Source organism: Coenobita brevimanus, chromosome 101, assembly GCF_032717465.1.
Source record: "Coenobita brevimanus isolate Jiangsu-jjx chromosome 101, ASM3271746v2, whole genome shotgun sequence".
NCBI lineage: Eukaryota > Metazoa > Arthropoda > Malacostraca > Decapoda > Coenobitidae > Coenobita > Coenobita brevimanus.
The window spans coordinates 5986771-5998986 of NC_137054.1; the positions used below are offsets into that span (position 1 = coordinate 5986771).

At 48.6% G+C, this 12216-nt stretch overlaps 1 protein-coding gene across 1 annotated transcript in view; it reads left to right on the forward strand.

The window, feature by feature from the left end:
* LOC145415122 (glutaminase liver isoform, mitochondrial-like) overlaps positions 1–12216 on the forward strand; it is a 182229-nt gene that overhangs the window by 20862 nt on the left and 149151 nt on the right. The gene's annotated exons all lie outside the window — the stretch shown is intronic.

Genomic DNA, 12216 nt, shown 5'->3' on the forward strand with positions numbered 1-12216 from the left:
TCTTCCATACCAATTCAGTTTAGCATACAGACTAGCATGTCAACAAGCCCTTGTGTATCTATGTTGGCATTAAAAACAAGTAAAGAAGATATAAAAGTGTCGTACGATGTAATATATGGAAAATACAAGGTTAGGGTAGAGGTTTTAGGAAGCCCTCTAAGGTGACGAGGATATAGGCCTTGAGAATTGTGTGCTGGTGAGGGTTATGGTTTTGGCTACATTGTTTCCCACTTTAGCTTTCAACACCCTTCTCTCTCTCTCTCTCTCTCTCTCTCTCTCTCTCTCTCTCTCTCTCTCTCTCTCTCTCAGGGTCAGTGTGTTGGGAAGTGTAAACACATTTTTTTACATAGTTTCTTTATTTAGCCACCCCTTCATCCCCTCCCCCTCTCTCCGTCGGCTTGTGTGTCTGTCTTTCAGGGTTAATGTGTTATTTTTAATGTACTCGTATTAGTGGCATTATTTCACTTTTGCCCACAACTCTCTCTCTCTCTCTCTCTCTCTCTCTCTCTCTCTCTCTCTCTCTCTCTCTCATTGACTCACTTGGTTGCCGTGTCTGCCACTTCCTTAATAATTCTCATTCCGTATCGCTAGTGTAATCTGTTCACACACACACACACACACACACACACACACACACACACACACACACCATTATCTCTGCTTCACCTCCTATAATACCTCCCTTCTTCTTCCCCTCCTCTCCCCTCCCTTCCTCCCTCTCCACCTTCCTGATCCTCCACCTCCCACCCTTCTACCCCCTCCTGCAGTCATTCTCCTCGCTTCCCCTTCCCTGGTGATCACTTTCTCCTTTCCCCTCCTCTACCTGTCCTCAGTCCCTCCCTCCCGCACTATTCCTCCTTTCCCTCTGCTATCCTCACCTCCCCTCGTTTCTCCTTCCCTCAGCTTCACTCCTTTCCCTTCCTTACTTTCCTTCACTTCTTCGCGCCCCTCGTCCTTCCCTTCCCTTTCGTACTATCTTTGCCATCCCTTCTTCCTCCCTTCACTCTTCTCCTCTTCAGTTTCTTCTTTTCTCTCTCCTCCCCTCCCCTCGTCCCTCCACTCCTCTCATCTCATCTTCTCTCGTCTCCTCTGCTCTTCTTTATTCTCCTCTGTCTTGTCTTTCTCCTCTTCATCCTACTCACCCTCTTCATCCTACTCACCCTCTTCTCTTTTCCTCCTTCCGTTCTCTCTTACCGCCATCCTTCCAGCCGCCCATCCTCCACGCCCTCCCTCCCCTTCCTTCTCTCCGTCATTCCATTAATCTCTTGCTTCTGCACACTTCTATTCACAGTTCCATTACGTAATTTTCTTTTACTACCTTCATTCCCATTGCCATTCGTCCTTCCCACTGCACTACAATACTCCTTCTATTCCTTTTCTAGATTATTCCTTTTACGACCATTTCTCTCCTGCGTTTCTTCCCAATTGACTGGGCAAGTGCTTGTGTGGTCCCGTTGTATAAAGGCAAGGGTGATAAGTATGAATGTACTAGCTTTAGGGGTATAAGTCTGTTGAGTGTTGTAGGTAAAGTGTATGGTAGAGTGTTAATTATGAGAGTTAGAGAGGGTACAGAGGGAGTGATTAGTGATGAGCAGTGTGGCTTCAGGAGAGGGAGGGGATGCGTTGATCAGGTGTTTGCTGTGAGACAAGTGTGTGAAAAGTATTTAGCGAAAGGCAAGGATGTGTTTTGGGCATTTATGGATTTAGAGAAAGCGTATGATAGAATTGATAGGGAGGTTTTGTGGACTGTTTTAAGATTGTATGGACTTGATGGTAGGTTGCTAAAAGGGGTGAAAAGTTTTTATGTAAATAGTAGAGCGTGTGTAAGAGTGGGAAATGCTGTGAGTGATTGGTTTCCCGTGAGAGTGGGGCTGCGACAGGGATGTGTGATGTCGCCTTGGTTGTTTAATATTTACATGGATGGTGTTGTACGGGAGGTGAATGCAAGAGTTTTAGGTGGTCTGAATCTGGTAAATGTTGATGGAGGAGAGTGGAATCTGAAGCAGCTGCTGTTTGCAGATGATACTGCACTGGTGACTGATTCAGAGGAGAGATTGAGACAGTTGGTAGAGGAGTTTGGAAGGGTGTGTGAAAGGAGGAAATTGAAAGTAAATGAGAATAAGAGTAAAGTGATGAAGTGTACGAGGTTGATAGATGGTAGGGGGATGAATATAGTTTTGAATGGTGAGATGCTTGAGGAGGTAGATTGTTTTAAATATCTAGGGTCACATGTTGCTGTGGATGGAAGAATAGATGCAGAAGTGAAGTTTAGAATAAATGAAGTAGGAAAGGTGCTGGGAGGAATGAAAAAAGTGTTTAGATGTCGTTCGCTTAGAATGGATGTAAAGAGAAGGCTGTATGAGGGTGTTGTGGTACCGACTGCGTTATATGGGGCTGAAACATGGAATATGGGTGTAGCAGAGAGGAAAAGTTTGAATGTAATGGAGATGAGATGTCTGAGGAGTATGTGTGGAGTGACGCGTATGGATCGAGTGCGAAATGATGAAGTGCGAAGGAGAACTGGAGTTGTTCGGGAGATGGCTGGTAGAGTTGAGCAGAGGGTGTTGCAATGGTTTGGGCATATGGAGAGAATGGATAATGAGCGATTGGTGAAAAAGATAACTAGATCTGATGTGAGAGGTGTAAGACTGAGAGGAAGACCACGAATAGGATGGATGGACAGTGTGAAGAGAGCGCTGGATGCGAGAGGGATGTCCGTTGAGCAAGGAAGAGTGGCTGTGCGTGACAGAAATAAATGGAGAGAAATTGTGAATGAATAAGTGATGACGCAGCCCTGAGGGGATATTCTCCTGCATTTGGTCTGATCAGCTAGTCAGGTCAGGTGCGGGTAAGGGGATGGGTCTGTTATGATGTGGCAGGGGTAAACCAGTTCAGCTGTCGGGCCCTGCTGTGGATGTCACTGCTTGCATTGCGCAGTTGACCCTTGTGCGGTGTGATGCGGTGAGGATCTGTCCGTTCTCCCCTTTGGGGCTAAGATGCGAATGAATGTGTTTGAATGGATGAGTAAATGGAGAGTGAGTCGTCCTGTCTCGGCTACCTCCCTTTCCTTGGGGGAAGCAGCCTAGGTATATAGATAGATAGATAGTTTCTTCCCACGAATCGTGTTTGTCTCTCTTTTTATTCTTTTTACGTTTTCTTTTCCACATTTTATAAAACTCCTAATCCCATCCTTCCCTCCTTTCAGTCCGTCTCTAATTCCACTTGTCGTCACTAATGCTTTCTTTCACTTTCTTATTTTCCCTCTTATTCTTCCCTCTCTTCCTTCTCTTTTCATTCTCTTTACTCCCTGTCTCCTATCCACTCCTTTAACTACTCCCATCTCATATGTATCCCACATTCCCCTCCATTTTTGTTTATCTTTCATTCATTTTTTTCCGTGTTTACACTGTCTCTCCTATTCATTTTCACTACTTCCCGTTACTTGCTTTTTCTCTCCTTCTCTTCTGTCTAGCTATCTGTCGTTCGTTCTATCGTTCGTTCGTTCGTTCGTTCCTCCCTTCTTCCTTCCTTCTCCTTCCTCCCTTCCTCTCCTTCCTCCCTTCCTTCTATCCTTCCTTCCTTCCTTCCTTTTTACTCCGTATTATCCACTTCGCTTCGTTACTTCCTTCCACAATTTCCCCACACATTCCAATCCTTTCTTGTTTCCCTCCATTGCTCCTTCTCTGCGAGGCATTTCTTTTCATTACTCTTGTCTCTCCTCCTCTCACAACCTCCTTTTGCCCCCCCCTCCTCCCATTACTATTACCATTTTCCTTTCTGCAGTGATCCTCTTCCTCTCTTTCGTTCCTCCTCTTTCTCTTGACTGTATTCGCTTTGTTTCCTGTATTCGCCTTGTTTCCGGTTTTTGTATCGAGATTTTTTGTACTGTCAGCAGACTTGGAGATATTAACGACACAAACCTTCATCAGTATCGTCAGTATGAATTATAAACGGTGCAGGACCCAAAACAACCCTGTGGTACTCCGCCTGTAACATTCATCCTGTCTGATTCCTTCCCATTAAGCCTTTTGTTTACGTTCCGTTAGATTTTCAAGCCATCTTTGTACATTGCCTCTGATACCATAGCCTAAAGTTTCTCGAGAAGCCGTTTATGGGGAACTTTACCAAATGCCTTCTGGAAATCGAGATAGAGTACGTCAACAGATTTAGGTTTATCGTACAGTACATGTCAGTTATATCACTGAAAAAAAGTAGACATTAGTAAGACATGATATTTCGGAACCTGGTCTGACTCACTGAGATTATATATATATATATATATTTAATTGCCTCCCATTACCATTACCATTCCCTCTCTCCTTCCTGCCTTGACCCCCTTCCATTCTTTCCTTCCTTCCTTCCTGCGTGACATTCACTCCTTTCCACCAGTCATTCCTCCCCTCCTCCGCTATCTTTTATTGCTTCCCATTACCGTAACCATCCCCATAATCCCTCCCTCCCTTTCTCTCCCTTCTTCAGCATTCCCTCTTTCTCTCCTATCCCTCCGTTCCTCAATCTTTCCCTCCCTCCCTCACCTTTTTTTTTCTTTTTACCTTCTCTCCCTCCCTCCCTCTTTCCTCTCCTCTCACTGCCGACCTTCCCCCTCCGTCCCTGCCATAGTGCCAAGGAAACAGTGGGCCCATAGTCTCGCCTGGCATGCTCTAGTAATACCCCCCCCCTCTCTCTCTCTCTCTCTCTCTCTCTCTCTCTCTCGTGTAGATACAGAAGGGATAGATAGATAGATGGATAGATAGATAGACAGATAGATAGATAGAGAGAGAGAGAGAGAGAGGGAGGGAGGGAGGGAGGGAGGGAGGAGGGGGATGGCTGGAGGGATAGGGGAGGTGACGATAATAGTGCCAAGGTCGGGTTTGATAGTACTGGGAAAAATATTCGCAGAGAAAATGAGGTAGGGGAGGGAAGAAGAGCGAGAGAGGAGATTATGATGTGGAAGAAGAGCGAGAGAGGAGGACCGAGAGAGACAAAAGAAGGAGGGAAAGAAAGGAGAGACTAGGGAAAGCGGAAAGTGAAGTGGAAGGAAAGAGAGAAGGATTAAAGAGAGCTGAGGGTGGATAGGAAGAGGAGAGAAGAGTGGGACTTGGGAAGGGGGAAAGAAAGGAGGGGTAGATACGGGATAGGGGGAAGAGGAGGGAGAGGAATGGGGGAATAAGGAAGAGGAAGAGGCGACTCATTTTTCCGTTCGGTTTAATATTGGCCCCACATTTGCACATTTTAGGACGCTGGGAGTGGTGGGTTCGAGCACCGCTGATTGCCACTGAGTTTGTGGGGTGGACGTAGTAAAGATCATATAAACAAACCCGTACCATACCACTGTCCACCTCAGCTGTCTTGTTTCACCTTTTGAGCCTTGTGTCTTTCCTACCCTCCTCCTAACCTCCCTATAACTTTCCCCCTTTTTAAGAAGAGGTGAGACGGAGGGAAGAACGATAAGACGAAGGATCAGGGAGAGAAGAGAGAGAGGAGAACAAGGGTGAGGGAACACGCAAATACAAGTTCATCTCCCCAGCCTCTGTCACAACCCATCACCACTCTTTCTCACCCATCCACATCGCCCTTCCTATTGCACTCAAACGCATTCTCTCTTTTCATCGTTCTCTCTCTCTCTCTGTCTGTCTCTCTCTCTCTCTCTCTCACACACACACACACACACACACACACACACACACACACACACACACACACACACACACACACACACACACACACACACACACACACACACACACACACACACACACACACACACACACACACACACACACACACACACACACACACACACACACACACACACACACACACACATTTTACTTCCTCCTTCATACAATGTCCACATTCTGGGTCTTCCCCTCCTCATTCTGCCTTCAACTTCCCTTCATCCCATTAAGCTGTCAATATATTCTTCTATATTAAGATCCAGTCTGTAAAGTCATTATATAACCACATTGAATAAGAGAGAGAGAGAGAGAGAGAGAGAGATGTCTGGGGGGAAGTGAACGTTGAAGGACGGAATTCGGGTTAATGGGAGAGTGATGGTTAAAGGAGGGGAAGAGAGGGTTAAAAGAAGGGAGGGAGAATTAAAAGGAGAGAGTGGGAGTTAAAGGGAGGAAGTGAGGGTGAAATGGAGGGAGGGCGGGTTAAAGACAGGGAGAGTTAAAGGGAGGGAAAGATGGTTAAAGACAGAGAGGGAGAGTTAAAGGGAGGAAGAGAGGGTTAAATACGGAGAGTTAAAGGGAGGAAGAAAGGGTTCAAGACGGAGAATTAAAGGGAGGGAGGGAGAGTTAAAGGGAAGAATGTAGATTAAAAGTGGGTAGGGGTTAAGGCATTGGAGGAAAATAGGTCTGTAAACTAATTCCACTTCTAAAAACCACCGTAAGTTACTTAAAAAAAATTTTACAGTAAAATACTTTCAGCCTGATATCATGAGACAAAGCGAAGAGCACCTCAAGTTGGGTTCGATATCAAATTGTAAGTGGGTAACCTTCAATACATACAGTGATTTACAGTGTTAGACATTTCTCGGACCAGTTTTGAAGTTGCATTAATTCCTTCAGTACAGTAACCTTCTTACAGTTTATTATTGCCGCTTCCAGACAATTTTATTCGATTTAAGACCCTATACTGAGCGGGTTAGTGGAGGTTGGGCCTAACTCCTAGGTCGAAGTCTTCCTTAAGCTGAGTAGAATCATCTGATGGAAGCCTGGAAACCTGTCCTGATCTTATTTACTTTATGCCAGCCTAATCATACCTGGAACTTTGGTGGCTCGTTGGTTACCACACTTATCTCGCAGTCCGTGTGCACCGCGTTACGGGTTCGAAACCCAAGCCATGGGATATTTAAATTTCTTGTTGGTAATGTGTCCTGTCATATTCTTGCATATATTCGCGCCCAGTCACACACACACACACACACACACACACACACACACACACACACACAAAACCATAACTATCACAGCAGTATGCGTTCACGTGCATCACTGCCCCTACAAACACCCCTTTCCCATTAGTATTTCGCCAGCGTGAGGAAGGGTTGATTCTGCCTGCCATACTTTCCGAGGAGAAGGTTTGATTGTGCAGTGGTGCTAATATGGATTTATATTTACATTTACAACTCAGACGATCCTTGCTTGACCTGACGACCTTATTTAACTCAGTCATGGACGCGTTAACCCTGGAATGGCCGGCGGTCAACTGAAATTAAAATACAGTATAACGATGAAAACGGTGCCCCTGATGATAAACGAGAAACACAAAGCGTATTCTTGTCTGCATACCTTTATAGATTATCCGGTAAACACATGTATATATTGTATACCGTACTTACATAATATTATATACACATGTACGTAGCTGCTTGCAGATACACATGCAGGTTCATATAAGCAGAGAGAGAGAGAGAGAGAGAGAGAGAGTAGCCTGCGTGTCAACATTAGATTTGGTGGCATTGGAAAATATCTCTGTAGAGAAAAGGTGGAGGGAGGAGAGGGAAAAGGAGGAAGAGAGGAGGAAAGGAAAGAAGGAAGGAAGTAAAGAAAAAGAGAGGTAATTGGAGGAGTAAGAGAAATAGGAGGTTAAGGCAGAGAGAGGGAGTAGGGGAAGGGAAGGAGAGGTGAGATGAGGGAGTAAAGGATGGAAGAAAAACAAATAAGATGAACTGAGAGAAAGGAGTGGGAGGAAAGAAAAGGGAGAGGAAGAAAGACGATGAGAAGAGAAGCGAAGGGAGAAAAGGAGTGATAGAAGTAGAAGGCTGAAACGAGTACCTTATCTGGTAAATGTACACACACACACAAGAGGTATTCATTGTGGTAAGAGTAGCTACCTCTCACACACACACACACACACACACACACACACACACACACACACACACACACACACACACACACACACACACACACACACACACACACGAGAGAGAGAGAGAGAGAGAGAGAGAGGTGGGGAGAGAAGGAGGGAGGGTAAGACCAATGTAGAGAAGAGTAGGTGGAAGGAGGGAAAGGGGTGGGAAGACAGCGAGAAGGAGGGGGGAGTGGGGGAGAAGGGAGGGAGGGAGGGAGTGGGCAACGGAAATAAAAGAACAATAAAACCCAGTGATGGCGAGGAGAGAGAGAGAGAGAGAGAGAGAGAGAGAGAGGGAGAGAGAGAGAGAGAGAGAGAGAGAGAGAGAGAGAGAGAGAGAGGAACAAAAAGGAAAGCGACTAAGAAAACTGTGTAAAGTCAGGTGAGGAGATGGGGAGTGGGGAGATAAATACAGTGGGGAGGAGGGAGAAGGGATGAGGGGCGGGGGAGAGAAGTGAGAGGGGAGGGAGAGGGAGAGGGTAGTGGTGGTAAGGAGAGAAGAAAGAGAACAGCTGCCTAAGAGAGAAAGAGAAAGAGAAAGAGAGTGGGGAGAAAGTGAGGTAGAGGGAATCGTGAAAGGGTGGGAGTGGAGAGAGAGTGAGGGAGAGGGGGGAGTGGAGAGAGGCTGCGGGCTAGAGGGAGTGGAGAGAGGCTGCGGGCGAGAGGGAGTGGAGAGAGGCTGCGGGCGAGAGGGAGTGGAGAGAGGCTGCAGGCGAGAGGGAGTGGAGAGAGGCTGCGGGCGAGAGGGAGTGGAGAGAGGCTGCGGGCGAGAGGGAGTGGAGAGAGGCTGCGGGCTAGAGGGAGTGGAGAGAGGCTGCGAGAGAGAGGGAGTGAAGAGAGGCTGCGGGCTAGAGGGAGTGGAGAGAGGCTGCGGGCTAGAGGGAGTGGAGAGAGGCTGCGAGAGAGAGGGAGTGGAGAGAGAGTGGGGGAGTGGAGTGAGGAGTAGGGAGGGGAGAATCTAGGATGAGAGACGGGGGTGAGGGGAAGTGGGAGTAGGGGAGGTGGAAGGGAGGAGGGGAGGGGGTAGGGAGGGTGGGAGTAAAGGGGAGGGGGTAGGGAGGGTGGGAGTAAAGGGAAGGGGGTAGGGAGGGTGGGAGTGAGAGGAGGGGTAGGGGGTGCCATGCTCACGTCTGGCAGAGAATTGATCAGCTGGGCTCCATTACTGCAGGACTTCCTCCACTCCCCTCCCCTCCCTTCCCCTCCCCTCCCCTCCCCTCCCTTCCCATCCCCTCCCCTCCCTTCCCATCCCCTCCCTTCCCATCCCCTCCCTTCCCATCCCCCCTCCCGTACTCTACACCCCTTTCTTCTGCATCCCTCTTCTCCCCTTTCTTCTCCATCCCTGTGCACCCCTTCCCCTTCCTTCTCCCCTTCCCTCCCTTCTCCCAACCCTTCCCTGTTCCCTCCCCTTGCTACACTAAATCCCTATTCCCCTCCCTTCTTCCACTCAAATGCTCTCTTTCCCTCCATCCTTCGCCCATCTTCTTTACTACGCAACATTCATCTCTTCTCCCCTTCCCTCCTCTCCCCTCCGCTCCGCTCCGCTCCGCTCCTCTCCTCTCTCTTTTCTTTTCATTTTCCTTTGTTTCATTGTCTTTACTTGATTATTCTCCCTCCCTCTCTCTGTTTCAGTCCTCTCCCCTCCTTCCCCTCGTTCTTTGTTTCCGTCCCCTTCCCTCCTCCTACTTTCCCCTCTCCTCCCTGATCTCCCTACCGTTACATCCCCTCTCCGCCCCTCCTCTTCCTTTGCCCTCTTCCACCCTCCCCTTCCTCCTCCCCTTCCTCCTCCCCTCCTCTTCCCATAACCTTGTCTACCCTCCTCCCATCCTCCCCATCCACCTTCTTATATCATACGGGTAGGTGCCCCTCCCTCCTCCCCGCTGTTCCCTCCCCTCCCCTCCACTCCCCTCCCCTCCACTCCCCTCACCTCCCCTCCCCTCCCCTCCTCCCCTCCCCTCCCCTTCCCTCCCTCCTCCTCCCTCCCTCCACTTCACTCCCCTCCACTCCCCTCCCCTCCCCTCCCCTCCACTCCACTCCACTCCACTCCACTCCCCGCCCCTCCCCTCCCCTCCACTCCCCTCACCTCCCCACCTCTCTTCTCTGATTTCTCCTCCTTCCTTCCATCCCTTATTTTTATCCTCTATTCCCCTTCTCCCTTCCACCCAATACTCTCCTCCCTCCCTGCCTCCCTTCCTGCCTAACTCTTCTTCCTCTCTTTCCTACCCTCCCTTACCCTCCTCCCTCTTCTCCCCACCCCCCGTCACCTCGCCCCCCTACCCTCCATTCTTTCCTTTTTCTCCTTGTTACGTCACCCTAGTCATTCCGCATCTGCCTCACCCCCTGTATGTGTGTGTGTGTGTGTGTGTGTGTCTTAAATTCCATTCATTCTTCTCCCTCCCCTTCGTCTACACCCTTCCTCCCCTCTCTCTCTCACACACACACACACACACACACACACGCACACGCACACAGAGCAGGTGAAGGTGAAGGTCACGCACAAGGTTACCTCCAATCCCCTCTTGCTCCCATTCCCCCCAACATCATTCCCCCCTCCCCCCTTACCTTTTCCTCTCTCATACACATCTCCCCTGCCCCCTATGCTTTACCCACCCCCTTACTCCCCTCTTCTCTCTCCCCCTCTTTCTTATGCTTTCCTTTGACCTCCCCATCCCTTCCCCCTCTCCCCTCCACGTATTTCTCATGTTTTGTCCCCTCCCCTTCTCCACCCACTCCCCCTAACCCCCTTTCCCCTTCCCTTTCTCCCACCTCTTTCGCTCTTCCCATCCTTCTCCTTTTCCCACCCTTGTCCTTCTCCCCTTCCCCCTTCCTTTTGCCTTCCCTTCACTGTGTTTCCCCACTTCCTTACCCAACTCCCCTCCCTCTTCCCCTCATTGTTTTCCCTTTTCCTCTTCACCTCCCTCCCTCCTCACTCCCCCTATGCTTACTCCTCATGTACACATCCCCATCCTCCTCCCCTTCCCCTTCCATTCAAGCTTTCCTTTGAATTTCCCATCCCGTTTTCCACCCCAAAATAGGGTAAAATAGGGCCCAGAAAACAAGGGAAGAGAAAAACATAAAGGAGAATAAAGCAACAACAGGCACAGTGAAATGGGCTACACACTCACTAGCCAAGCCCCGGGAGTGTTGTCTGTTAGCTTTTTCATGCTACATGGTGGTCATTTTCACTTTTCTGTTGGTTTCGCTGGGGAAGGGGTTGATGGTGAGGGCAGCCTTTATGCCTTTCTGTCATTGTTTTTTACTTAATTTGTTTTAGTCTGTCCTACATCAAACAGCCTAAGAACGACCATATTTTTTTTCTTTGGTGTTTGCTTTACTTTATTCTTATCACTACTTCTTTGAACCCCTTCTGCTTTCCCTGCCCCTTTCGCTCTCCCCTGTACTTCAACCTCTCCTCTATATGTCTCCCATCCCCTCCCCTTCTTTCCCTACGCTTTCTTCTTGTTTTATTTGCCACCTTCCTCCTGTCTTCTCTTCCCACATCTCGTCATTTCTTTCTCTCATGTACTGTGCGCCCTTCCTCTCCCGCCCTCTTTTTTTCTTTCTTTTCCCCTGTTTCTTGTCGTCATACACTCCAGTGCCACCCGCTCTGACCGCCACCACCTTGACACGCCTCTCTCTCTCTCTCTCTCTCTCTCTCTCTCTCTCTCTCTCTCTCTCTCTCTCTCTCTCTCACATCCCTGCATATATTTCCTCCACCCTTTTCTCCTTTTCTCTTTTTTCTCATTTACTATATTTCTTGCCGCACACTTCCCCTCTTCCCTGCTCTGCTCTCTTCGTTACACCCTGCTCTTGTCCCTGTTACCTCTGAGCCTCTCCTTTCCTCTCCTTCACTGCTTTTCTTCTCTCCTCCCCTCTCTTGCCTCCTTTCCTCTCTGCCTTTCAATACATCCCTCACTTCTACTCCTCCTCCTACACCTTGCCCTTACCTCCCTTCCTCAGTGTTTGTCCTGTCTTCTGCTTCCTCCCTCCTTTCCTTCCCCGCTCTACACCTCATCAGCACCTTCCCCTTTCTTTTCCCCTTCTACAGTTCTCCTCTCTTCCCATCTTACTTTGCCATCCTTCTAAATCTTTCTTATGTCCACTCCTATACCTTACCTCTTTTACTTATCATTTCTCCTTTCTTCCCCTCCCTTCCCTCCTTTCCTCTCTCCCCTCCCACCCCTCCAGTTCCCTTACATCAGACATTTACACCCCTACACCGTCATGGCTTCCCTTACCATATAAAGCTTCTCCGTTCTATTACGTAACGATGATGAGCTGGTGGCCTAGTGGATAGAAGCGTGATCTGTTGTCTTCTGCACGCTCGGTTCCAGTTTTTCAGTCCTGACGGAGATA